Source organism: Erpetoichthys calabaricus, chromosome 3, assembly GCF_900747795.2.
Source record: "Erpetoichthys calabaricus chromosome 3, fErpCal1.3, whole genome shotgun sequence".
Classification (NCBI taxonomy): domain Eukaryota; kingdom Metazoa; phylum Chordata; class Cladistia; order Polypteriformes; family Polypteridae; genus Erpetoichthys; species Erpetoichthys calabaricus.
Window position 1 is genome coordinate 220,768,663 of NC_041396.2, and position 25,888 is coordinate 220,794,550.

Consider the following 25,888-nt stretch of genomic DNA (forward strand, 5'->3'; position numbering starts at 1 on the left):
CATTACAGCCCAGGTTATAAGAGCAGTATTATTATTTAATTCATAAACACAGACACCAAATTAAATATGACAAACTGAAGTTTTCTACATTTGCTGTATTTTATTGTTTAAATATAAAAGTATCAAATACATTTATTTAAAATGTACTGTTTCGTTATAATAACCGGGCACTGGTAAGAAATTTGTTTTGATGCAAAATTATTTAATGCTTATATGATCTAGTTATAAAGCATAATTGAAGCCTGGACCTCAGGTTCGTTTTTTTTTAGAAATTTGCTATACTTTCAGTTAAGACCAAACTGGAAAACAATTAATTTTTATACTATTTTTGCCCTGAAAAAGCATTGTCTTTCCATTCTCTGCCACAATCTATTACAATGCCATAAAGATTCAAGAAAATTTTAGCTATGGGATATCACATCTCCCATTTATTATTGTCTAGCAACTGTAATGTTCTTTGGGATCACTTGAGACAAGGGGCGGTATTGACCCTATAAACCTGCATCAGTCCTAAATGCTTGTATATTAATCCTGGCTTCTAAAGCACAGTAGTCATTGGATTCTTTAATCTCTTTGCCCAATGCTTTGTCATTCTTGTTTTATCCTCTGATGGTTCTTAATTCTTAAACAATGAGGTCTTGTCTATGACCAAAGTTGGCCTCAGTTTACACTTTAGCTTTTTTGTCTGAACCTGATTAACCAAATTGGTGTTAATGGACTCAGAACTTTATGCACTTACGGTTAAACCAGAGTTAGGCTTGGTGTGACGTGTAATGATATTCTTTATACTGTTTAGCCCAAAAAACTCTCAGAACAGTATTCAGCAGCCATCTAGTGGATAAAATTACATCATGCTGCAAAACCAAAGAATATTTATAGTTTTTCTGCCACTTTATACTAACTCTAAGGTAACTCATCAATAATCATGAGTGGGGTAGAACCTACAATAACAAACATAATAGCAAACAAAAAGCCATAAAGCCACTGAAACTGAACCATTGCTTGAATCAAGCAATAGTGATCCATCCATCCATCCATTATCCAACCTGCTGAATCCGAACACAGGGTCACGGGGGTCTGCTGGAGCCAATTCCAAGCAACACAGGGAACAATGCAGGAACCAATCCGGGCAGGGTGCCAACCCACCACAGGCAATAGTGATATCAATGTGAATTGATCATCAGATGCTGACAAGGAAAATGAAACTGATGCACTGTGATATGCCAGGTGATTTCGGTCACCTGAAGGTTCACCGTCGTGCAATAGTAGCTACGTGACAAAAAGGCAAAAAAAAAAATTGTAATCAAATGCAAGGGCAAAAAAGTTGTTAGTTCTCTAAGCAATGTTCACAATGCAGCAACTGTCAGTGTTCTTGTAAGGGGAGATGTGGAGGTCATAAAGTCTTGTGCTGGGGTAGCCTGCAATAATACAAAGTACGTGTCAATCATGCAGGTAAGGTAAGGCACTGACATTCTATGATCTCGTCTACAAGCAACAGGAAAAAAATACAAGAAAATCGCACAAAGGACTAGATAGATAGATAGATACTTTATTAATCCCAAGGGGAAATTCACATACTCCAGCAGCAGCATACTGATACAAAAAACAATATTAAATTAAAGAGTAATAAAAATGCAGGTAAAAACAGACAATAACTTTGAATAATGTTACCGTATACCCCCCAGGTGGAATTTAAGAGTCGCATAGTTTGTGGAAGGAACGATCTTCTCAGTCTGTCAGTGGAGCAGGACAGTGAAGCTGAAGCTGCTCCTCTGTCTGGAGATAACACTGTTTAGTGGATGCAGTGGATTCTCCATAATTGAGCTGTCCAGCTCTGTGCCTACAATAGAGCCTTCCTTCCTCACCACTTTGTACAGGCGTGAGGTGTTCCTCTTCTTTATGCTGCCTCCCCATCACACCACCGCGTAGAAGAGGGTGCTCGCCACAACCGTCTGATAGAACATCTGCAGCATCTTATTGCAAATGTTGAAGGACGCCAGCCTTCTAAGGAAGTATAACTTTCTTACACAGAGCATCAGTATTGGCAGTATGCCTCTTGGAGGGATTGCCGGCCATAAAGTCTGGCCAATACCCCCAGGCCGCCAGATGGAGCCCTCCCTGCAACATGGAGGTGCCCGAATTCCAGCAGGGCCTCATGGACCTTGGAGTTTTAATGCAAAGCCCTGCTGGATACCATGGGGGCCGCCAGGAGTCGCTTCAGGGAGGCCCAGGGATTTATGCTTTCCGTATAGCCCGGAAGTATTTCCAAGTCACAGGAACGGAAGAAATGATATACTTCCGGGCTGAAGAAAAGGAGAAGTTTTTACCTGACCCAGAAGTGATAGAAAGTAGAATGGACTGAGGGACAGAACCACTTCCGGGTCAAGGACTATAAAAGGACAATGGGAAATCCCAGACGCTGAACTGAGCTGGGTGGAAGGGTGGCAATGCGTCTGGGAGTGGAGGATTATATTGATTGTTTATTTGAGATTATTGATTTTTTGGAGTATAGTGGAGTGGAGGGTGCTTTGTGCACTGTATTGTTATAATAAAATATTCATTTTGGATTTTTATCTGGTGTCTGATGTCTGATCTGAGGGTTCAAGGGGTCACGGGGACCCTTAAACTGTCACACTCTACTGTCCTGACAGCAACATCAGGCTGTGCATGGGTGACTGTTACAAAACATACTGTATTACATGAAGGACACATACTAAATCTTCATCAATATGGTAATGGACACTAGATGTTCCTTTTCTACTCTTTTTATGTTGATATTTTGGTATTTATGTTTCTGTTGCATATAATAATAATTTTTCTTGTTGAAAAAAATTCAATGTTTTTCAAGTGGTAAACCTAACACTAAGGAGGCTACATCCTTTGCTTTTCCTTTTTCATTCTTGTTTTCACCCAATTCATTATACTGGCCCTTTCTTCACAAATATGTATTATATTTTCAAATGTAACTATAAAAAATGTTTTTGGAAGCTCTTCTATTTTACCGCTTTATACAACCATTTAAAAAAAGTAATTAATGCCGTATTCTTACCTTGCTATCTAAAGCTAAGTCCAGAATTTTAGATTGTATTCTGCTATTTGTCTGTGCTTTAGCAGCATTATGATAATGAAAGAATACAATCAATTTTCTTTCTTAGCTATTGAAAACCCCCAAACATGGCTAAAATGTTTGGCAGAGTTGTGCAGCTTGTTAATTTATTGCTCACAACAAAGATCTGATGGTTAATAAGAAAATAGTACAAGCATATGTACTTCCCTTTTACTACTATACTTTTAACTTTCAAATATTTAGGGATTAGGTTAAAAATAACAGAACATCATGTTTGAAAATTCAGTATTTGTGGGGACATCCTTTAATTTTTCTGTTTCATAGTTTTTTTCCTCCCTTACTCCTATTGCTTAATTACTGATTACTCATTTGTTTTATTAAACTCACTTATACTAGCAGTTAACACAGTTAATCTAAGTTAACACATTATACAAATGTGTCAGTGCAATAAAGTGTTCTTCTGCCTCTAATAACAGATGATGGCCTGTCATCATCTTCAATATCTGGAATAAGAAACTCACCTTCAAAACTAGAAAGGATTCCTTCTGCTTCTCTGTTAACTTGTCTTCTTGAAGTTGTAACCTGTGTCTCCACTTGTTAAAACAATTCCTTTCTACTCTTATTTCTTGTTTCCAGAATCTTCGAACTAAGGACTGCTCCTTCCTTTTGACCTATCTTTTTCCCTCTCACCTGTCTCTCAAAAGGTGACCATCTCTTATAAGTCAGCATCTGCTATTCCTGATCCATCAGTTACATCATGTTAATTGTCCCATTTCCCTTTCATCCATCAGTTATTGCCTCACAATGTTTTTGTTCATTTTCATTTAATCATTCAGTCAAGTATAACTCTCTGCAACTCTATGGATTAATGCTCTCCATGTCTTCCAGTCTTTCACAGATTCTTTCAATTCTGCTATATTCAGTCATCTTTCTTGATGGTATCCAGCTAGTTCTTGGGTGGCCATTTCCTCTTTTACCAGTGACCATTTCAAGCATGATGTCCTTCTCAGATGACTTGCTTTGCCTATTGTGACCAAAGTAGGAGAGCTTTTGCTTTGTTACTTGTCTGCTCTCGGCATGACATCTTCTGTGTACATCTTGAAAACTGGTGGTGACGGGATGCATCCTTGGCATGTACTCTTGAACCAATCTGTGTCTCCATTTGGTGTTCAGATTGTAGCTTCTTAATCTTGATTGAACAATCTTCTGATCTCGTTCAGGTATTATGGTGTGCCCATTTCCTTCAGGCAAGTCCAGAGCTTATTGTGCTCAAGAACATCAAGCACTTTTGAATAATCAGTGAACCACATGTAGAGGTATTTGTGATACTCCCTGGTTTATTTCCATCAAAGGTTGGCAATGTGATCATGAATTTCTCTGCCTTTCCTGTGGCCAACTTGCACATCTGGTATTTCCCTATCGACGGTTGTACTCAAGCATTGTTCAATGATCTTCAGAATGGTTTTGCTTGCATGAGGTATAAGGGCCATGCCACAGTATTTCAAAGAATCCTTAGTGTCTCCCTTCTTTGGAACTGAGATGAATACTGATCTTTTCTGTTCTTTCAGCCACTTACACATACTCCATAAATATTGACATAACACTGTTAATGCTGTCATTGGTATGGGCTTGATCAATTCTGCTGGAATGCAGACGATTTCTGGGGTTTTTCGGTTGGCTAATTGCTTCTTTGCCCATATGACTTCTTCCTCCAGAATGCCTGTCTCCAGTTCCAGTGTCTCATTCTTTTCCACCAGATAATTCTGATATTTATTTTCATATTACTTCTCTGTGCCCTCTCCATGTGGGCATAGAACTCTTGTATGTGACCTTTTCTGTTTGTTTTTTCCATCTTCTGACACTGTTTATTCCAATAGTTCTATTTAGAATTTTGCATTCAGCCTTCTGTAATCTTCACTGTTCCCAGTGACTTTGGCCTTCCTTCTCTCTTCTGCAATACTGATGGTCAAATCAGAAATCCATTGAGCTGATTTTGGTGGTCTCTTGTATGGGACATGTTCTAAGGCTGCTTCAGTAATACATGCTTTCACTTCTTATCACAGCTCATCTGTGTGTCTTTCTTTTGTAGGGAGGAGGTCAAATCTGTTGTTTCTTAGATTGCATAGCTGGGGCTGATCTTGTTTGTGTCAAATTTCTTTGTGGCTGCTGTTTGTTTGGTATTGTAGATCTGAGTTTGACTGTGGCTACCAGCAGTTGGGTGATCTGACCTGCAATCAGCACCAGGGTATGGTTGAGGCTGAACTCTGCCACTTCTTCTGACACCGGATATAGTTGATTTGGCTACTGTATTTTCCACTTGGTGATGTCCATGTGTACAGCCGCCATTTGAATTGTTTGAACCAAGTGGTGGTGATCGTTAACCGATGTTCTGGGCAAAAATGAACCAGATGGTCTCCTGCTCTGTTTCACTATCCTAAACTGGCTCTTCCAAAAATTTTGGGTTCTGCTATAGTTCCAACTTTGGAGATGAAATCACCAATAATGTAGATAATGTCTTTATTGAGTGTTTGAATTAGGGCATTCCTGAAGTCTGACATAGAACTCTCTCACTTCTTCAAGTGCCCACAACCACATCTATCTGTCAGGTGGTGTCATCGCCAGAGTAGTACACTGTGTGCTCACAAGAATTGAATAAAATTGAATAAACCCGTTGTCAGTCCAATGTATTTCACTGATGTCCAATATGTCATTGCTCAGTCGATTCATTTCCCTTTACACAATGTCCAATTTTCCCTTAGTTTAGACACGTTCCAATCTTGTATGGTTTTTTTGAAGCACAAAGTGTTTGTTTCACTGTGGGCCTATAGCATATAGCATATAGGCATCCCAACGGATTTGTCCTGTCCACATCATCACTGACCTAGCTACTTCACCTTCCTTCTTGCTCTTAACCAGTCACAATTAAGGTACCTTCCTGGCTGGGGGTCCCACTTTCCAATACCATGTTGGAGTCATTGTTGAGTCATTGATCCATAGAATACTTTGTCAGACTACTGGGGTAAGTTGCCAGGTCTTTCCCCACAAAACGTTTTATAATTTGGGCTTTGCTTTTTTATTCTGGATTCTCTTATTAAGCATAAAACAGCTATTTTTAATCTGTTTATTTTTGCTTTATGGCTTAGGACATATGGTCACATTCCCAGTAGAATATTTTTTAAAGGTTTGTGTTGTTGACAGGACTGGATAAACCGAATAGGCTAAACCTAAGGTCACTCAAGTTCAGTGGCCTCACAATAACTGACTAAGCTAGTTTTTTGTCACTGTATGCCATAGAGTTCAGGTATGTAGTTTAATGCTTTCATTTTGTCCAGTCAGCTTGCCCTAATTCACAGTTCCACCTCAAATGTTGGCTACGTGTATTTTGTTATGGCATTAATATTGTTGATGACTTGAACATATCTGATGAAAAACTTAACGGCCCCAAGCCAACACAAATGCAGCAGTGGACTTTTTCAAAATAATACATTTATTAAACTGACTCACTTAATATAAACTTTTTCTTTTTTCTTCTTCTGCAATCCTAACCACTACCTTCTGAAGTTAGGTGAGCTCTTACCTACACTTCCCTCCTGACTCTGAACTTACCCAGATGGGGTACAGAAACCTCCTTTTAAAGTCAGCCCCAGGATTACTTCTGGCACACTGGGAGCGTAGCAATTCCAGGTTAGAGAAAGCCTCTGTAAAAACAGTAAGACTGCCACACCAGAGCCCCTTCTAGCAGCCCCAGAGGTCCAGGTCAGCGTGGGAATCCAAACTGGGGCAGCCAGAGAAAGGTGCTATCATACTGTAACCAGGGAGAAAACATTGCCATCGCTCTTCCTTTCCTTCTCTTATTTTCAATTTCAGGAAAGGTACCACCATATTCAGGTCACTATGCACTAGTAGGTCCTCATTACAATAGATCAGAGTTATATTAGACCATACAAACCTTATGGTAATGCTTTGGGTACTGTAAAGATTTTTGATTATTGTAGTAGCTAATGAAGATTTGCGTTGTTTACTCCGGAGATGACATAAATATTGATCAGTATCATTTTGCACTTTACTAAAGCCACCACCACATTACACAACTCCTTGGCAACTTTCCAGCACAGTTTCAGATTTTTCAAGGTATTACAAGCCCACCGCATTCTGACCAGCAATAACACGCTGTCTAATGGCAGCACTGCTGTATGAAGGCTTTCCTGGTATAATGAGTTTAGCCACAATCTCTGCCTGTTTTCATTTTCCACTCTGTTGGGGTTTGACAAACACAAGACATCAGACAAACAAATCTGTCTTCTGTTTACATGGTCCAAAACACCCACGTTCCTTATACCTCATGCCTACATTGTTCGCACTGTATGAGCACTCACTGGTTGTCACTTCTCAGAACCTGTCCCTGCAACATAAGACAAAATCAAGCACGTTTCAGGTGAGTTGCAGACTGGTTAGACTGAGTTACTGGGGATGTCAGACTACACTACTATTGGTCATGGATGAGAGCTATGACTGCCCCAAACTCACAAAGATTATGTAAATTAAGTCTATGACTGAAAATTACTGGAAAAATCAAGTAGTGCAACGTGGCCTTAACCAGATTTGCAGTATCATGGTGCTGTTTGATAAGCCTACTGTTTATTTAAGACTCATAATGTTGGTGCTTTTTGTGTTGTCTTATATCGTCTGCAGTATTGAGAAACTATGTGTTTATTTTTCACTTTTCTATTAAGTTGGAATTAATAAATTGCTTCATACTGGTCTATTAAACACAGTGATCAGCATTTATTATTATTATTATTGCTATTGTTATTTCCTAAAAAAATTTCATCTAATGATACAAATTTCCATTTTTTTCTGATACTTGCCAGGCAACTATTTATCATCATGCCAATTTTATGCAATTTTTGCTATCTTCCTGTTGATACTGATCCAATAATAAATTTGACCTTTAAATGTCACAGTGTGTAAACTTTGATTAATCTTTAAAGTACTGGTTTTATGTTCTGCTAATGGTAGGATCCTATTATTATTATTAATTTTATTTTTACAATTCATTATCTGGCTGATGCTTTTATTCAGTTTGACTCACAACATCTGAGATACAATTAGTTACATTTCTTTTGTTTGTCCAGTTGGAGCACAGACAGGAGAAGTGCCATGCTCATGGTCATTCATGAGCACACTGTCAGTAGTATCCTGTACTTTACGTCCTATATTGCAAAAGCAAAGTCCCTAAAACACTACTTTTTTTTACTCTTATGAATTTAAAACTCACTTCATCACATGATTAGATATCAATCTTTATGCAGACATCTCTATACTGAACTTCTGTAAATTGTTTAAATGAAAACATAAAGCCTATACTATACATGCAATCAGTTTTACAACTATCCTCTCTAAGTTTAATAAACTATTTTATGTAATATATTTTCTGCATTGCTTTTATGTTCTTTTATTATTTAATATAATTTAATTTTTGACTTTTTGCATTTCCTAATGTAAATTGCCTTAAATATTTCCTATGTAAATGAGAGAGCAAATAAAATCCTTGAATCTTCGAATACTTCTGTGGAAGTGCTGGAAACAAAAACTTGTTGGACTACACCTGTCTCTTGGTAGCCATTTGAAAAGAAAATGCCGCCTCTAAAGGTTAACTGTGCATCATTAAATTGCTAAGGAATCCAGTCCTTGAACTACAGATCTTGGGATAGCAGGTACAGAAGCCTCCATACAGTCCTCCCTTTGCCATCTTTTGTCCACCTCATCAGAGAAACCAGTTTCAAAGTTATTTTGCAAGAACACATCTTTGATTTCTAGCAACATTATTTCTATTTAATACTGAATCGTAAACTAGAGGACATTAAATGGAGGTGCATTTAAGACTGGAGCCAGGAAGCATTTCTTTTCACAAAGAGTCAGAGTCTGGTACAAACTAACAAGTCATGAAGTCGAAGCAAAAACTTTCACAATACATGAAAAGTACCTTGGTATCATATTGGAATAAGTTAGTTATTAGATAACTAAGTGAGCTTGATGTACTCAGTGGTTTCCTCCTGTTTGTCATACTTCATATGTTGTTTTATGCTTAAGTGCCACTAGATGCATCAAGCAGCACCTTAGGGAAAGATCTGTGGCTAGTGTTTGCCAGATAGTGATGAAGACTCAGCTGGTTATAAGGTAGGCCTTGAGGGTGTCTTTGAACTGCTTTGTCTCATGACGCCAGGTTCTCTTATCACAGCTCAGCTAGGAATGAAGAATGTGTCTCAGGAGAAGGGAACTGGTCACTTAACAATGTCAGAATAAAATTTAAAGTAGTATGATCTGATTTAGATGATTATACAAGTAACAGCATTTTTTTTTTACTTTTGCAGTTGCTCCAAGAATTAAAAAGGGTTAATTTCTCTTTGAAAAATGTAGATGTTCGATTTGATAAGAATGGAGATTTTCTATTAGGATATGACATCATTGGATGGAAATTAACCAGCCCTGCTCAGTTTGAAACTATTGGTATATATAAAACATCAGGGGAGATTGTCGTATATAATGAATCTCAATGGACATCTAAAAATATCACGGTATCTCTTTTGATTTTATATTTTATACTTATTTTTGCTGCATTATGTTTTTATTTTTTCATGATGTGTTAAGTCTGAGAAAAAAATAGCTGAGTAAATGATCTGTATTATCATTGTCAGAAGTGCGGTGGCATTTTAACTGTCATGGATTTGACAATTTTTATTATGTTAGCCACTACACATTATCTGGAATTAATTTTGAATAAATAAGCTAATTTATAAGCATAACTGAATCTTAGTGCTGTTTAAATCTTTTTAAATTATGCAAACAAGAAACATTTCTTTCCTTGAGGCACATAAGGTGTACAGAGTTATAATATATTCATTGATTGATTCTTAATCCAACATTGATTATTTGCACAGTAGCAGAATAATATCATCTTTTTTAGGTGAGATTCATCCACTCACAATCTATGATAGTATTAATGTTTACAGTGTCCCCAAAATGTGTTGCATTTCAAATTCCTTCTGATTCTGTTAATCATACTTTCTAATTGACTTTTTGGTCCCAACTGTATCGATACAAACTCTGTTTTTAAGTCTTACTATTAATGTACTCATAAATATTATTTTTTAACTGTTGTAGTATCTTTTGTTTGTTATATTTTAGGCAAGTTTCTCCTTTTAAAATGTTTCTTGTGTACTTTTAAGGTACATTATGATATCAAAGCTACAATTTAAATTAGAATTTAATAATAATAATTACCTGATGCAATTTATATACTTTTAGTATATACTTAGACAAATGCTTCAGAGCCTTTCCTGTAGGGACATCACGGTTCAAAAACAGTTTCATCCCAAGAACTCTAAACACACTCAACCAGTCCATCAAGTGCTCCTTGTAGAACAGTTTGTACTTATAAGTACAATTACCTCACTGTAAACATGCACTACAGTTATAATATTGCACAACCTGAACCACTTTATAAAGCGCACATTTACATATGATGACGATATTATTTTTAAGATGAAATGCAGCAAAATATGTTTATTACATTATAAAGATAAAATGTTAACATCACTTAAATAATCTATATTTTTAATAATTAAACATATGAGGACATGGTGTCGCAGTGCTAGCAACGAGCTGGCACCCCATTTAGGGATTGTCCCTGCCTTGCGCTGTATTCTTGCTGGGGTTGGCTTGACCCTGGATAGACAGATGGATAGAAAAATTAAACATGTACTATGAAAATATTTCAATGTTCCTTAAAAGTTTTGAAGAATCGGCTTTCTAAGCTTACAGATGGCTTGACATTTATTACAGAGCTGATTGTGTGGCAATTGGGTACTTTGAGAAAGAAAAGGAAGGACAGGAATTGGGGGTTAGTACGTCTGAAAGAGACAGTACTGCTGCAATAAATTATTTCATCGAAGGTCACGCATGCCGAAGCAAGCATCTTGCGGGAGGCAGGAACAATCTCTGGATACGGTGCCAGCTCGTCACTATCACTGCGCCACCGTGTTCCCATGTTTAATAACATGCTTTAATTCCTATCATCATGAAAATGATATCAAGTATACATCTCAGTATTTAAATTATTCAGAGAGCTGTAATATCACGAATGTAATGGATTCTGTGGCCTGTCGGTGGAAGAGAATGCCCGTTTTAGAATCACGTAGTGATTCACACACATAGAGCACATTGAAGAACACATACAATACAAAGCATTTAACATGCTACTTTAGTTACGATGGTATTTGAGAAACTAGTAAATTAAATGATTTTAAGATGAAGTTTATGATGTTCTATTTTAATGACAAAATAAAATACGTGATTAAAGTGGAAATTTCAAGATTAAAGTTCTGTGCCTTTTTCCCCACTGTGTGCCTATTTTTTTTCTTTTCTCTGTACCCATATAAACTTCCACATGACTCTCAGATGGTGGGCTGCGACTCGCCTTTTCGTAGTGACTTTGATATCTGACAACTTTTTTTTCATTTCAGGCACTGTGCGACTTTGTGAACTTGAACTTTCAAGTTTCCCTGACACTTTATGTCTCTTGATTAACTTCCTTTTGTTGTTTATATCACTGTTTAAAAAAAACAAATAGTACGTTTTTCCTTGCCTCCAGTTGGTATTCACTGAAATTCTTCTATTTTCCCACGTGCTTTTGCCATTGTCTTTTCACAGAACGCTGAGCTTAAGGGCTCTTTATATTGATTTACATATTCAAAGAGGCGTAATTCTGGGAAGAGTTGGGAAGTGACGGCAGGCGTGTGCACGTGCGTTACTTTTCACACTGACCGGGATTTATGTAGTGGAAGAACATGGAAGTTGGCGTACACACAGATTTATGCATCTGGATTTTTTTGTGCGTACACACATTTCCGCATTTGTCCATACACCATGTTCTAGTGTGAATTCTACACACAGCGTTATGCATGAGGCCCCTGGATAATACCCCATCTTTATTTGTCTGTCCATGTGTCAGTGGTGCAATTTAATTATCAATCGTTTGTCCTGTACCCATTATTTGCATATTCTCCCTTCTCAGCGCAGTATAGTCAATGAATGTTGTACAGGCTTTTAAATGTTTGAAGCGCCGCACAAGATGCAGATCATGTGGCACGGCAGCAACAGCAAGCCAGCAGCTGATCGAGCAAAGAGGATGTAAAAAAAAAACCTGTATTTGTTTTCCATTGTATCACCATTTAAGAGGGGGTTTCAGAGGAGCGTTTATTTTTGGCATTGTAGTTTGCATTTAAGAGGGGGAGTTTTTTATTATGATATAACAATATTTATTTATTTATTTACTAGCAAAATACCTGCGCTTTGCAGCGGAGAAGTAGTGTACACATATCTACATATACATATATACATATACACGTATCAACATATATATATATACACATACATATACACAGATACATACACACACACATAGACATATATACATATACACATACATACATACACATACATATATATATATACACACATACATACATACACACATATACATATATATACACACAGACACATATATATACATATCTACATGTATATATACACATATATACACATATATATATATACATAACTACATATATATACACATATATATATACATATCTACATATATATTGTAGCAGTAGAGGCGTGGAGCCACCTCTTGAACCCTCAGGTACCACTCTGATGACCAGGTGAAAGTATAATAACTATTTATTTTGTTATTACACGGTGCACAAAGCACTCCACACACCACACTCATATAATCAATAAATTCTCTATAAATCACCAATCCTCCTCGTCCAGACACGTCGCCACCCTACCTTCCAGCTCAGCTCAGTGTTCTGGGCTTCCCATAGTCCTTTTATAGCCCCTAACCCGGAAGTGGTTCTTGGCCAAACCCACACGTCCGTTTTCCTTCCGGGTCAGGGCAAATCGTCCTCTTCTTCATCCCGGGAGCACGTCATTCCTTCCAGACACGTGATGCTGACGCACTCCCGGGTTATAGGGCATACAAGAGCCCACTAGCCCCCCTACAGCGACTCCCGGTGGCCCCCAAGGTATCCAGCAGGGCTGTGTGTATAAACTACAGAGTCCATAGAGACACAACAGTGAAACAACAGGATAGAAAAATACAGAAATGATGAAGTCCAAGCCATAGTGCTGCATGAAATCACAATACCAATGAGGTGCCACAAGCAGGAACTCTCAGGATGATGTCTTTGCCATAAAGTTTTCACTATTTATTTACATAGATGTGTGTTGTGATTATTTAACATTTATGTGATGCCATTTTATTAATTTGTTTCTTCTTTGTTAGACACTTTACTTTCAAGAGCACCTCTTGCTTTATCTGATGTTTTTCTAATTTTTCACCTTGATTTTTTGGATTTCTTTAACCATTTTGATACAATTTTTTTAATTTTCTGGCTTTAGACTAATATGTAACATTGGTTTAGCTAAAAATTTTTGTGACCTTTAAATCTTAGTCTTCATCTCCAAGTCTTTAGTTATTCTTTATTTTACATTTCTTCAATCTGGGCACCATAATAATAAGCTGTTCTTTTTCAGAAATCTATTAAGCTTCAACAGCTTTCTTTGTGATCATGTCTGCACAATATCGTGCCTGTTGCATTTTCAACATTTGTGGTCTTGTAGAATACATGATTTCAGTGATGTAGTATGGTATTTGATGTAGGCAAAGATCATTACCTGTTCCATCGTTAGGAAGGTATGTGTGTGTGTGTGTGTGTATGTATAGGTTCTACCTGTTCAGGCAAGAGTCAGTTCTGAATCAGAGGACACAAAGATAGTTTCAAATTACAGTAATTTACCATGCTACAAAAAATTACATATACTTGCAAATAAATGTTCTTATTTACATTTTTGACTTTGCTCTATACACACATACAGTATGGTAGAGCAGTGATAATGCTGCTGCCTCACAGACCATGGTTGGTGTCCCTGTTCTCTCCGTGTCTGTGCAGGCTTCCTACAGATGTTCTAGCTTTCTCCCATTGTCGAAAGACATGCAGGTTAGGTGAATTGTGTGTGTTTTGGCCTGTGTGTGTGTTCACCCTGCGATGGACTGTCACCCTGTTCAGGGTTTATTCCCGCCTTGCGCCCTGTGCTAGCTGGGATAGACTCCAGTCCCCCACCACCCTCTGATTCTGGTCTGGATTGAGCAGGTTAGAAATTTAAAAGATATACTGTATATACTGAATTTGTGCTAAAGGCATAAACTACTTGTTGATCCAGTATAATATCACTACTTTGTAATCAGAATACTATGATATGCCCAGGCATCCACTTGTCGTCTTGAGCCCCTTTTAAATGGGAAATGCAAATAAGCTGGTTGTCACAATGTAAAAAACTAAAAAAATCTATATGCATAAATAGGTAAGAAAACAGATAAACTATGGGTACTTGTCATTTCAAGACTGGGTTAGGCCTTTTATAGATTCTAAGAAGTATTTTGTTATAAAAATGTTGCACCGATCAATATTGTTGAACACTTCTTCTTTCAGCTGCTCCCGTTATTGGTCGCCACAGCGGATCATCTTTATCCATATCTTAATGTCCAGTGCATCTTGCTCTGTTACATCCACCACCTTCATGTCCTCTCTCACCACATCCATAAACCTTCTCTTAGACCTTCCTCTTTTCTTCTTACCTGGCAGTTTTATCCTGAGCGTCCTTTTCCCAATATGCCCAGCATCTCTCCTCTGCACATGTCCAAACCAAAACAATACTCTTGACATACTATTCCTTCAAAATAATCCCTCCCCTATTTCTCCTCCTATCCATACCATGATAGAACAATTTGAACCCACCTCCGATCCACCTGGTCTTACTTCCCTTCCATTTAATCTCTTGCAAGCACAATATACAGTATCAACCTTCCTTCTCTCAATAACATCAACTAACTATATTCCCTTACCAGTCATACTGCTAACATTCAACGTTTCTACCCTCAGTTCTGCTTTCTTTACCTTCCTCTTCTTCTCCTGCCTCTGGACACACCTCCCCCTTCTTCTTCTCCTTTTCTGGCAAACAGTAGCCCAACTTCTGCCATCACCCTGTTGGCTAACAGTAATGGTGGTGGTCATTGTTAACCTCGGCCTCAACTGATCCAGTATGGAAATCTGTATTGTCTTCCACATATTGATCTGGCAAAGTTCTATGCCCTTCCTGAAGTAACCCTCCCCATTTATCCGGGCTTGTGACTGACATAAAGAAACACACTGGTTTGTGCATCCCCTGTGGCTGGGTTAATATTGTTGAACACTGATAAGGCAATAAAATTATGAAACCTTGGTTTATATCTTGAAAAAAGGTTGTAGTGCTGGTGTGAATAGTGAAGAAATTCTGTACATCTGTTGAACAAATGAAGAGCATAACATTGGAGAGGTAGACAAACAAAAGCTAGACTACTGTTGAATGTTCCTGAACCATTGGGATTAGTTAAATCAGAAATTCTATTAAGCAGGACCACTAGCCAGTTATCAAGATGCTGCCATTGCATGCCTAGGCTGTATTCAAATATTTTCATCAAACAATAATACAATGAAGATAAAGATATAAAATATAATAAAACAACTTGGAATGAACATACAAGAATAAAGATGTTATGCAAGGTTAATCCTTTATTATGTCACACAAGCCGATATTTCTCTAACTAGTCTCTGTCACCCACATCAACAAGCATGCAGGCTTTTTGTCTTTTTATGCTTAATATTGTTTTTATTAATAGTAATTATTATGTTTTATTGGTTTATTTTCAAACTAGGTAACAGCTAACATGTGCTATAAGGTGTGTAAACCTGGACAAAAACTCACAACTACCGACAGAACATGTTGCTTTGAATGCACAGCCTGCCTTGCTGGATACTATTCTTCAGGAGGATGTAAGTATCTACAGAAAACTGGAGGCACGATTAAGATACTGTACATGCAAGAGAGGTCTAAATGTTTATTTATTTATGGTTAAGTACTGTGGTGGTTGGTATTACTGCCTCGTCTAATTAAACACCCTGGGTTTAAATATCACACTACTAATACTTAATCAGTGACTCCAGGTTTACACTGAGAAGGCCACTGACATTTTTCCCTCCTCATCTTTTCTGACTGTTTTTTCACTAGTTTTGCATTTGGCTATGGTCACTGTCACTACTGGTAGCATGAGGTGATACCTGGACCATACACAGGTTGCACAGGTAGTCCAACTTCTCCGGGATGGCACATCAATACGTACCATTGCCAGAAGGTTTGCTGTGTCACCCAGCATAGTCTCAAGGGCATGGCGGAGATTCCAGGAGACAGGCAGTTACTCTAGGAGAGCTGGACAGGGGCCGTAGAAGGTCCTTAACCCATCAGCAGGACTGGTATCTACTCCTTTGGGCAAGGAGGAACAGTATGAGCACTGCCAGAGCCCTACAAAATAACCTCTAGCAGGCCAATGGTGTGAATGTCTCTGACCAAACAATCAGAAACAGACTTCATGAGGGTGGCCTGAGGGCCCGGCATCCTCTAGTGGGCCCTGTGCTCACTGCCTGGCACTGTGGAGCTCGATTGGCATTTGACATAGAATACCAGAATTGGCAGATCCACCACTGGTGCCCTGTGCTTTTCACGGATGAGAGCAGGTTCACCCTGAGCACATGTGACAGACAGAAAAGGTTCTGGAGAAGCTGTGAAGAATGTTATGAATGTTATGCTGCCTGTAACGTCATTCAGCATGACTGGTTTGGTGGTGGGTCAGTGATGGTCTGGGGAGGCATATCCATGGAGGGACTCACAGACTTCTACAGGCTAGACAACGGCACCTTGACTGCCATTAGATATCGGGATGAAATCCTTGGACCCATTGTCAGACGCTATGCTGGTGCAGTGGGTCCTGGGTTCCTCCTGGTGCACGACAATAATAATAATAATAATAATTCTTTACATTTATATAGCGCTTTTCTCACTACTCAAAGCCCGTCCTCATGTGGTGAGAGTATGCAGGCAGTTCCTGGAGAATGAAAGAATTGATACCATTGACTGGCTCCCATGCTCGCATGGCCTAAATCAAATAGAACATCTCTGGGACGTTATGTTTTAGTCCATCTGACGCCGCCAGGTTGCACCTCAGACTGTTCAGGAGCTCAGTGATGCCCTGGTCCAGATCTGGGAGGAGATCCCCCGGGACACTATCCGTCAACTCATTGGGAGCATGCCCCAACATTGTCAGGCATGCATACAAGCATGTGGAGTTACCATACAAACTACTGAGTATGATTTTGTGTTGCTGCAATGAAATTTCGGCAAAATGGACTAGCCTGCCGCATCATTTTTTTACTTTGATTTTCAGAATGTCTTTCAATTCAGCCCTTTCTAGGTTGGTAATTTTCATTCCCATCAAACAATGTGGCATCTTTTCGTTCCTAACACATTACCCAGTCCATATCAGTATAGATATCCAGCAGGATTTTTTTTCCCATTGAGATCTGATGTGTTATTTAAAGTGTTCCTTTAATTTTTTTGAGCAGTTTATATATATACTCACAGAACTCTACAATTAACAAATTTTCTGTTGGTCCTGAGCATTCTCAGCTGAACTAAACAGCCAGAGGGAGGGCTCTGGAGTTGTGCCATCACTGTGGCTCTACCTCCTGGTGCTCCATACACACAGAGCAAGGAACACATAATAACTCAAAAACAAATAATTAAAATAAATAATCACATGTCATTAAATAACAGCACCTAGCTCAAGATTCTCTAAATAAAATTGTTGACATGAACAGCCAGAGCTGTTGGAAAATTGTCAGGTCACAAGGATAAAAGGGGGAAAAGAGGATCAGGAGATGAGCCTAAATGCTACTGAGGGTCATAACCAGAGAGACAAACCTAGTGAGCGATAGCTCAGTACATAAACAAAAATGTGTAAGAATCAAAGCAGACTGGTCTAGATACCAAATTTTGAAATAGAATACTTTTGAACGGTGTTTGTACTGAAGTCACAGATATGGATAATTGCAGACTCAGGGCACTGGTTTAAGTAATATTGCACTGATGATATCATGCAACACAACATATGGAGGTCTGCGGTTTATAATGGGCAATTGCATTTTAGCGAGGAGAGGACCAACTAAACAACAAAATTTTACTGCAATAAAATATATATAAAATGATAAAACAAAACTATACATACCAGAACACAACAAAACTACAAAATTAAAGTGAGAGTGAAATCAGTATATTTCTGAACCAAGGAAAAAAATACAAAGCCCCAAGGAAAAATTTACTTAACCAAGGAAATAATAATGAACATACAGAGAATCATAACAACTTGCTAACCATGAACCAACCAAGGCCGCACTCTCTGGTGATATATCATGTCATAGTGACCAGCATCGACGATGACAGAATGATGACATCATCTTACTGCAATAGATAGATAGATAGATAGATACTTTATTAATCCCAAGGGGAAATTCACATACTCCAGCAGCAGCATACTGATACAAAAAACAATATTAAATTAAAGATTGATAACAATGCAGGTAAAAAAAGACAATAACTTTGTATAATGTTAACGTTTAGCCCCCCGGGTGGAATTGAAGAGTCGCATAGTTTGGGGGAGGAACGATCTTCTCAGTCTGTCAGCATCTTATTGCAGATGTTGAAGGACGCCAGCCTTCTAAGGAAGTATAACCGGCTCTGTCCTTTCTTACACAGAGCATCAGTATTGGCAGTCACTTCTAATTTATCATCCAGCTGCACTCCCAGGTATTTATAGGTCTGCACTTTCTGCACACAGTCACCTCTGATGATCACGGGGTCCATGAGGGGTCTGGGCCTCCTAAAATCCATCACCATCTCCTTGGTTTTGCTGGTGTTCAGGTGTAGGTGGTTTGAGTTGCACCATTTAACAAAGTCCTTGATTAGGTCCCTATACTCCTCCTCCTGCCCACTCCTGATGCAGCCCACGATAGCAGTGTCGTCAGCGAACTTTTGCACGTGGCAGGACTCCGAGTTGTATTGGAAGTCCGATGTATATAGGCTGAACAGGACCGGAGAAAGTACAGTCCAACTGCGGCGCTCCTGTGTTGCTGACCACAATCTCAGACCTGCAGTTCCCGAGACGTACATACGGAGGTCTGTCTGTAAGATAGTCCACGATCCATGCCACCAGGTATGAATCTACTCCCATCTCTGTCAGCTTGTCCCTAAGGAGCAGAGGTTGGATTGTGTTGAAGGTGCTAGAGAAGTCTAGAAACATAATTCTTACAGCACCACTGCCTCTGTCCAAGTGGGAGAGGGATCAGTGTAGCATATAGATGATGGCATCCTCCGCTCCCACCTTCTCCTGATATGCAAACTGCAGAGTGTCGAGGGCATGTTGAACCTGTGGAATATTGTGTGCAATATTCAAATAGCAAAAGTGATTACATATCAGTACATTGTAAAAACAAAATTAAAACTAAAATTATAAAAACATTGCAATTTGCAATTTAATTGTCACATAATGATGTAAAGACAGAAAAAATTTCCAAATAATAAAGAGATGAATAAAAAGATGATAAGAAACATTGTAAATAATTCCTGACAAGGAACCTGGGAACCCAAAATCAGCAACTTCCACTAGTCATAAATCTTCAAAATTCAATTAATCACTTGACAAAGCTGAAACTGTAGTGGCTTTCCAAAAAGGAACAAAACATATTCAACAGAGAAATGCAGGCACCAAATGGGTCAAGTAAAAGAGTAAACAGATACCAGAGATTGATTACTTTTTAACAGCAAGCAAACACAAAAATTAAAATGTCAAACAAAATTCAAATTCAGAGATCTTTTCAAAAGGTTTAAAAAACTTTTCCAATTGCAGATTTTAATAAGATCAATAGATGAAAGAAATAAGTTGTAAACGGACTAGGGTCAAAACTGGAAGTTCAGAAAACCACAAATTGGCTACTCAAAGTGAATTCAAAATTTCATAGTTGAAAAAAACACCCAAGAAGGTCCTAATACCAAGTAAGAATCTTCATTTTTAACTACAGTAGCACACATATTTGAAATCATGGATAGCATGTCATCATTTAAAAAGCAATTACCAAAATATAACCAAAATAATGCTATTATTCAATTAGAATAACTACTAAAACTAATCTTTAAATGTAAAACATGAACATAAATACATTTTGCATGAGCTAAAATACCAATATCGTGACAGTTCTAACCAGAAACAATCTGGAAATCCTTGTTTTTAAAGTGTCTCGTAACCTCTGTTACAGTATTTCCTTCTCTTGACCACCTAGTTGTGACATATTCTTGTGGGTACCACCCTGTTTTCTGTCACACGACTAGCCACAAGTGTGGTTGTTATAAACAATATGGTGGGACACAGGTACAAAATGGCCACGTCAGTTAAACATGTTAGGGAAGCAATAACATAAAAAACATGAGTAATAATAGAAATAACAATAATAATATGATCAAACAAAATACAGAAATGTGAATTAATTTGTATTTTATTTATATGTATATTTATTTATCTGCCTATTTAAGTATTTATTTATTTAAAGAGCTTCTGTAAAAAGCCAAATTTCCTCATGGGGACAAATACCACTATTTTAATTCTTTGCCCATAAAGACAGCATAATGAAAATGCTACCTGTGAAATCAATTACAATATAAAAAGTTCATGACTCTTCAATAAGTTGTTTTGTTTTCCCTTTGCCCAAGCTTGTCTCCGGTTTTACTTTTTTAGTCATAAGTAGTTCATTTTATTATATTTCCAATATATCATTGTTTTAAAAGCGGGTGTCGCTAACTTTAGCAGTTATAAGGGGCTTAGCCTTCACTCAGTTATTGCCACCAATTCCCAATGGAGTTTCGTGCAAATTGGCCATGCATGTCAGAAGGCATAACGAGAGGAAGCCTAGGCTGTCAAGATCAGAGGCTGGATGATAGAGCGCATGAGATGGGGTGGAGCACCTGAGATCACAAGCTTCCCCCTAATGATGCCACTGCTTTCAAAACACAGAAAAGGTAGACAGAGAGTACAATGATCCATTGACAGCACTGTTGTTTCAGATCTCCAGGAGACTTGGTTCAAAACTTGGACCCATCACACACTCTTTGGAGGTTGTACATTAATCCCATGTCTGCATGGACTTTTCTCCAGGAAAAATGGCCAAATAATAAAGAGATGAATAAAAGAATGATAGGAAACGTTGTCAAAAAATTCCTGACAAGTAACCTGGGAACCCACTCAGGTTCTTTTCCCATACACCAAAGATGTAGAGTACATTAAGTTGATTGATATGTCTAAGTTAGTCCAATAAATGGCTGTAGGTGTGTGTGTGGGTTCAGCCTGTGGTGGATCAACATTCTGGGTCCTTCCTTATGCCCAGTACTTCCAAAAAATTTTATAGCTTCCCACAAATTTTGTGTTATTGAATATGTGGCAGGATGGTGGCACAGTGGTAGCACTGTTACCTTGAGACAACGAGACCAGGTTTTAAGTCCTGGGTGTTCGCTGTGTGGAGTTTGCATGTTCTCCCCATTTCCGTATGGGTTTCCTTCAGTTTCTTTTCTCACAGTCTAATAACATGTAGGGTAGGAGGACTGATCATGTTAAATTGGACCCTGATGCATGTGTGTTTGTGTGGGCTCACCATGCAATAGGCTGTCTCCCTGTTCAGGGACTGCTCCTGCTTTGCACCTGATGTTTGCTGGGATCAGCTTCAGCTTCCCTGTGACTCTGTGTAGAAGATCAATGGATGGATTAATAAATATCACATTACAAAAGATTTTCTGAGCATGAAAATGAGAGTTACTTAAACCTACTTACATGTTTTAAGAATAACATTTTATGTTAGTTTCAAAACTGAATTATGAATCATATATTTTAGGAATAAAGAGGTGGTTCTGAATATAGTGTTTAATTTAGAATAGAATGTTTAATTCTTGCTGTTATAGCAAGAATGAAAACTTGCATGTGAGAATCTTTCACAAGTATTTACAAATATTTTTGGAAATTCCAGACTAAATATTTAAAGTGTCTTAAATACCAATGGACTGGTTTAGACTGGTTTTTCAAATGATTTTTTTCTCATTGTAATTTTTAAGTGAATTCCTGTAAAGCAAGCCTTCCTTTACTAACCTTGATCTAAAGCAGATAACTGAGAAATTGAACAGAAACAAAACTTAACAAATCAAAACAAAATGCAATTACAAAACAACTTAAGCATCTGCCACTTTAAAGCACTTTAATACACCACTACTCCAAAACTATTTCCCTAATGCGTTAACTAAAATAAAGCTGAAGCAGCTTATGCATATACTGTATATATTATATATACTTAAGTATAGTTCAGTTGCAGGCAATTTTACAAATTTAAGGGAGACCATTACAAAAATGCAATCAAAAGTCCTCCTTACCTGAAAATCTCAGGCAATTCCTGGCAAGCTTCTTTTTATCAATACATAAATAATATACAATATAAATGTCACCCACATCCAAGAGTGCTCTTAAAACAATCCAGATGAAGTGGAAAGTATTCACACTCCTCCCCTTTCAGCGCACTTTATTGTGTTGTAGATTTAATTATAAATGGATAAGTTTGCCTATCATCTTACACTCAATAACCCATAATGACAAAGTGAAAGCACATTTTCAGAAAGGTTTGCAAATTAATTAAAATCATATATTGAAATCTCTAATTTCTGTAAGTATTTAGATCATTTTCTGTTGCAGTTCTAATTGTGATCAGGTCCTACCTGTTTTCGTTAATTATCCTTTAAATGCACCGAGAACTCAATTGGAGTCCACCTGTGGCAAACTAAATTGATTGGACATCATTTAGAAAGGCACACATTTGTGTATATGAGGTCGAATAATTCCCACTGTATATCAGAACAAAAGTCAAATGATGAAGTCCAAGGAGCTCTTTGAAGATCTTGGTAAAGGGGATGACCAAGAACTCCATACTTACTGATAACAGAACTTCAGAAGTCCTCTGCAGAGATGGGAGAACCTTGTGGAAGGACGACTATCTCACCAGCACTGTAGGGCTTTTATGGTAGGATGGACAGCAGGGCTGTCTTAATACATGGGCACGCTGGACAGTTGCCCAGGGTCCCCATGAGCATAAGGGCCCCATGTTAATCTATGAGTGGTTGTATAGGTAGGGGCCCCAGTGCACTGCTTTGCCTGGGGGTGTATAATGCTGTTAAGATGGCCCTGGTGGACAGACGGGAAGCCATTTGACAGTCAGCTAGAATGAGAAAAAGACTCTCTGGTCTAATGAGTTACAAATTGATCTCTTTGAGCAGGACTTCAAGCAGTATGTCTGGTGAAGTCCAGGGACTTATCATAACCTGCCTGAATCCATCCCTACAGTGATGCATAGTGGGGGCAACATGATGTTATGGGGGTGCTTCTCAGCAGCAAAGACAAGAAGGCTTGTTGTAATTGATGGATGGATGAATGCAGCTAAATACATAGGGATCCTTGAAGAAAATCATCTCCAGAGTACACCCAACCTCAGTTTTAGGTGATGGTTCATCTTTCAGCACTACAATGACATGAAACACACAGCCAAGAGATCACTAGAGTGGCTTTAGAACAAATCTCAAACTGTCTTTGAGCTAAAGCTCAACTTAAACCCCATAGAACACCTGCAGAGAGACTTGAAGATGGAAGTTTACAGATGCTTCCCATCCAATCTAACAGTGCTTGAGAGGATCTGCCAAGTAGAAGGGGATACACTGCCCAAATCCAGGTGTGCAAAGGTTGTACAGACTCATCTAAGAGGACAGAAGCTGTAATTGCAGCCAAAGCAGCTTCTATAAAGTACTGAATTAAGGGTCTGAATACTGATATGAATGAGAGATTTCAGTTTTGATTTTAGCAAATTTGTAAACTTTATTCTATGATCAAATTATTATTTATTTTCCATCAATAAAAATAAACAGTCAAGTTTCAAATAACAAATGTGATAGCAATGTAGTAATAAAGAAAAACAAACAAAAAAATCATTACCACCCCACACCTAGTCCCAACATGGAAATTACATACAAAAAATTAACAAAATCATAACCCCTGACTCTCCCAAGGGCTCTGGAGTTTCAGCTACACATTTATGATACCATGAGAGATACCTGACAACAAAGGTGCAAATATAAAAAAGAAGCTACATATAGGCTTTTAGTGCATTAGCGGCCGACCTGCACAGGCTGATAGATTTAGATGAAGCACTATTAATTCTAGAAGTGGACATTTCTAAATGGATTCAATTAAAAAAATGAAACAACCCAGTGTTGAGTGGTCATCAATTGTGGAGATTTCCAGCTAGACACAATAATGATTTTAGCAGCTACGGCAATTAATAAGAACATTCTCTTTTGATAATAATTAAAGGAAAAAGAAGAATCATCAGCAAGGAGAAAGACAACAAGGAAAAAAAAGGGAATTTTACAGTTTAATATACAGGACTGCAAATGGGCAATTGCAGACCAGAAGACAAAGACATCTGGACACTCCCAGAAAATATGAAGGAAAGAACAGTACCAGGAAGATGTAGAGAGCAGGGCTGACATAACAAATCAAATACCAAGCCCATTTTGTGTCACTTCATAGGAGTAAGGAACGAATGATTTGAAGTTGTGAAAACTGATAGTTTTGGTTTTTGGAAGACAAACATACATTCTTAAACACGGGGTTCTAGCCTATGTCCCTTTTGCAATGGGATAAGTCTTTGGTCCAAAAAAGGCATATTTATCCAATTAAAATTAAATCTTAAACACAATAAAGTGTGCAAATGACCAAAAGACATGAATATTTTCTGAATTCACTGCATATTACCTTACTCCAGAATAATATAATGCAGGACCAAGAAGATGTAAAAGCATAGGAGACTTTTATTAATAAAGAAGAGATAACAAAGCACAGGAAGGGATAACACAAAAACACACACCAGTACATATGTTCTGTAACCTATTTTGAAAGTAGAGTTAGGGCAGTTTGTTATCTTACTCCATCTGCAACCTGCCTTTTTCTTTTCACCTCCTTGCTGAGCCACATTCTTCAGGTTCAAGGATGTCTGATAAAAAGTGGTATTGAAGAAACAGGAATAACTTAATGCAATAATTAGATCAAGGGAGTAGGTGGGCGATTTAGTTCTATGTGTCATTCATATCACATACGCTGCTTTGTTAGATAGGGCGCATAATATTCTCTATAAAATATCATATTACATTTTTATTTTAAGAATGTTTTCAGTTCAATTCATTTTTGCAGTCCCAGAGTGCATGAATAAGTTTCCACTTAAATATATAATGAAAGAAATAAATAAATCATAGAACATTTACATACATGAGAACACAAATTAGGCCAAAGCACAGTAAAACAGTGTATTTCAATGTAATTGACATTAGAAAATCATCAGAATAGAAGTCTATTAACATTAGAATTGATGTCTAGTTGATAATTAAAGAAAAGAAAACAAAAAACTCTAGTCAATAGCATTACTGCTGAAAATAAAACTCTGTGGGAAGCCTAAGGTCACTCACAACAGGCAAAGTCATAATTCTGGTGATTCTGGCTAGATGGTTTTCCACACCTTTGGCATTCTCAAATATGTGAATAATTGTTGTGGGCAGTCTAATAAAAATATTAAATCCTTAAACCCTCATATTCCAAAATTTGTGATGTCTCTGGTAGCAGTACCCATGGGCAGGAGCAACAAATTTTCACTATAGCAGTGGCACCAAATATCAGAGCAGGATGTGAAGAAAAGAAAC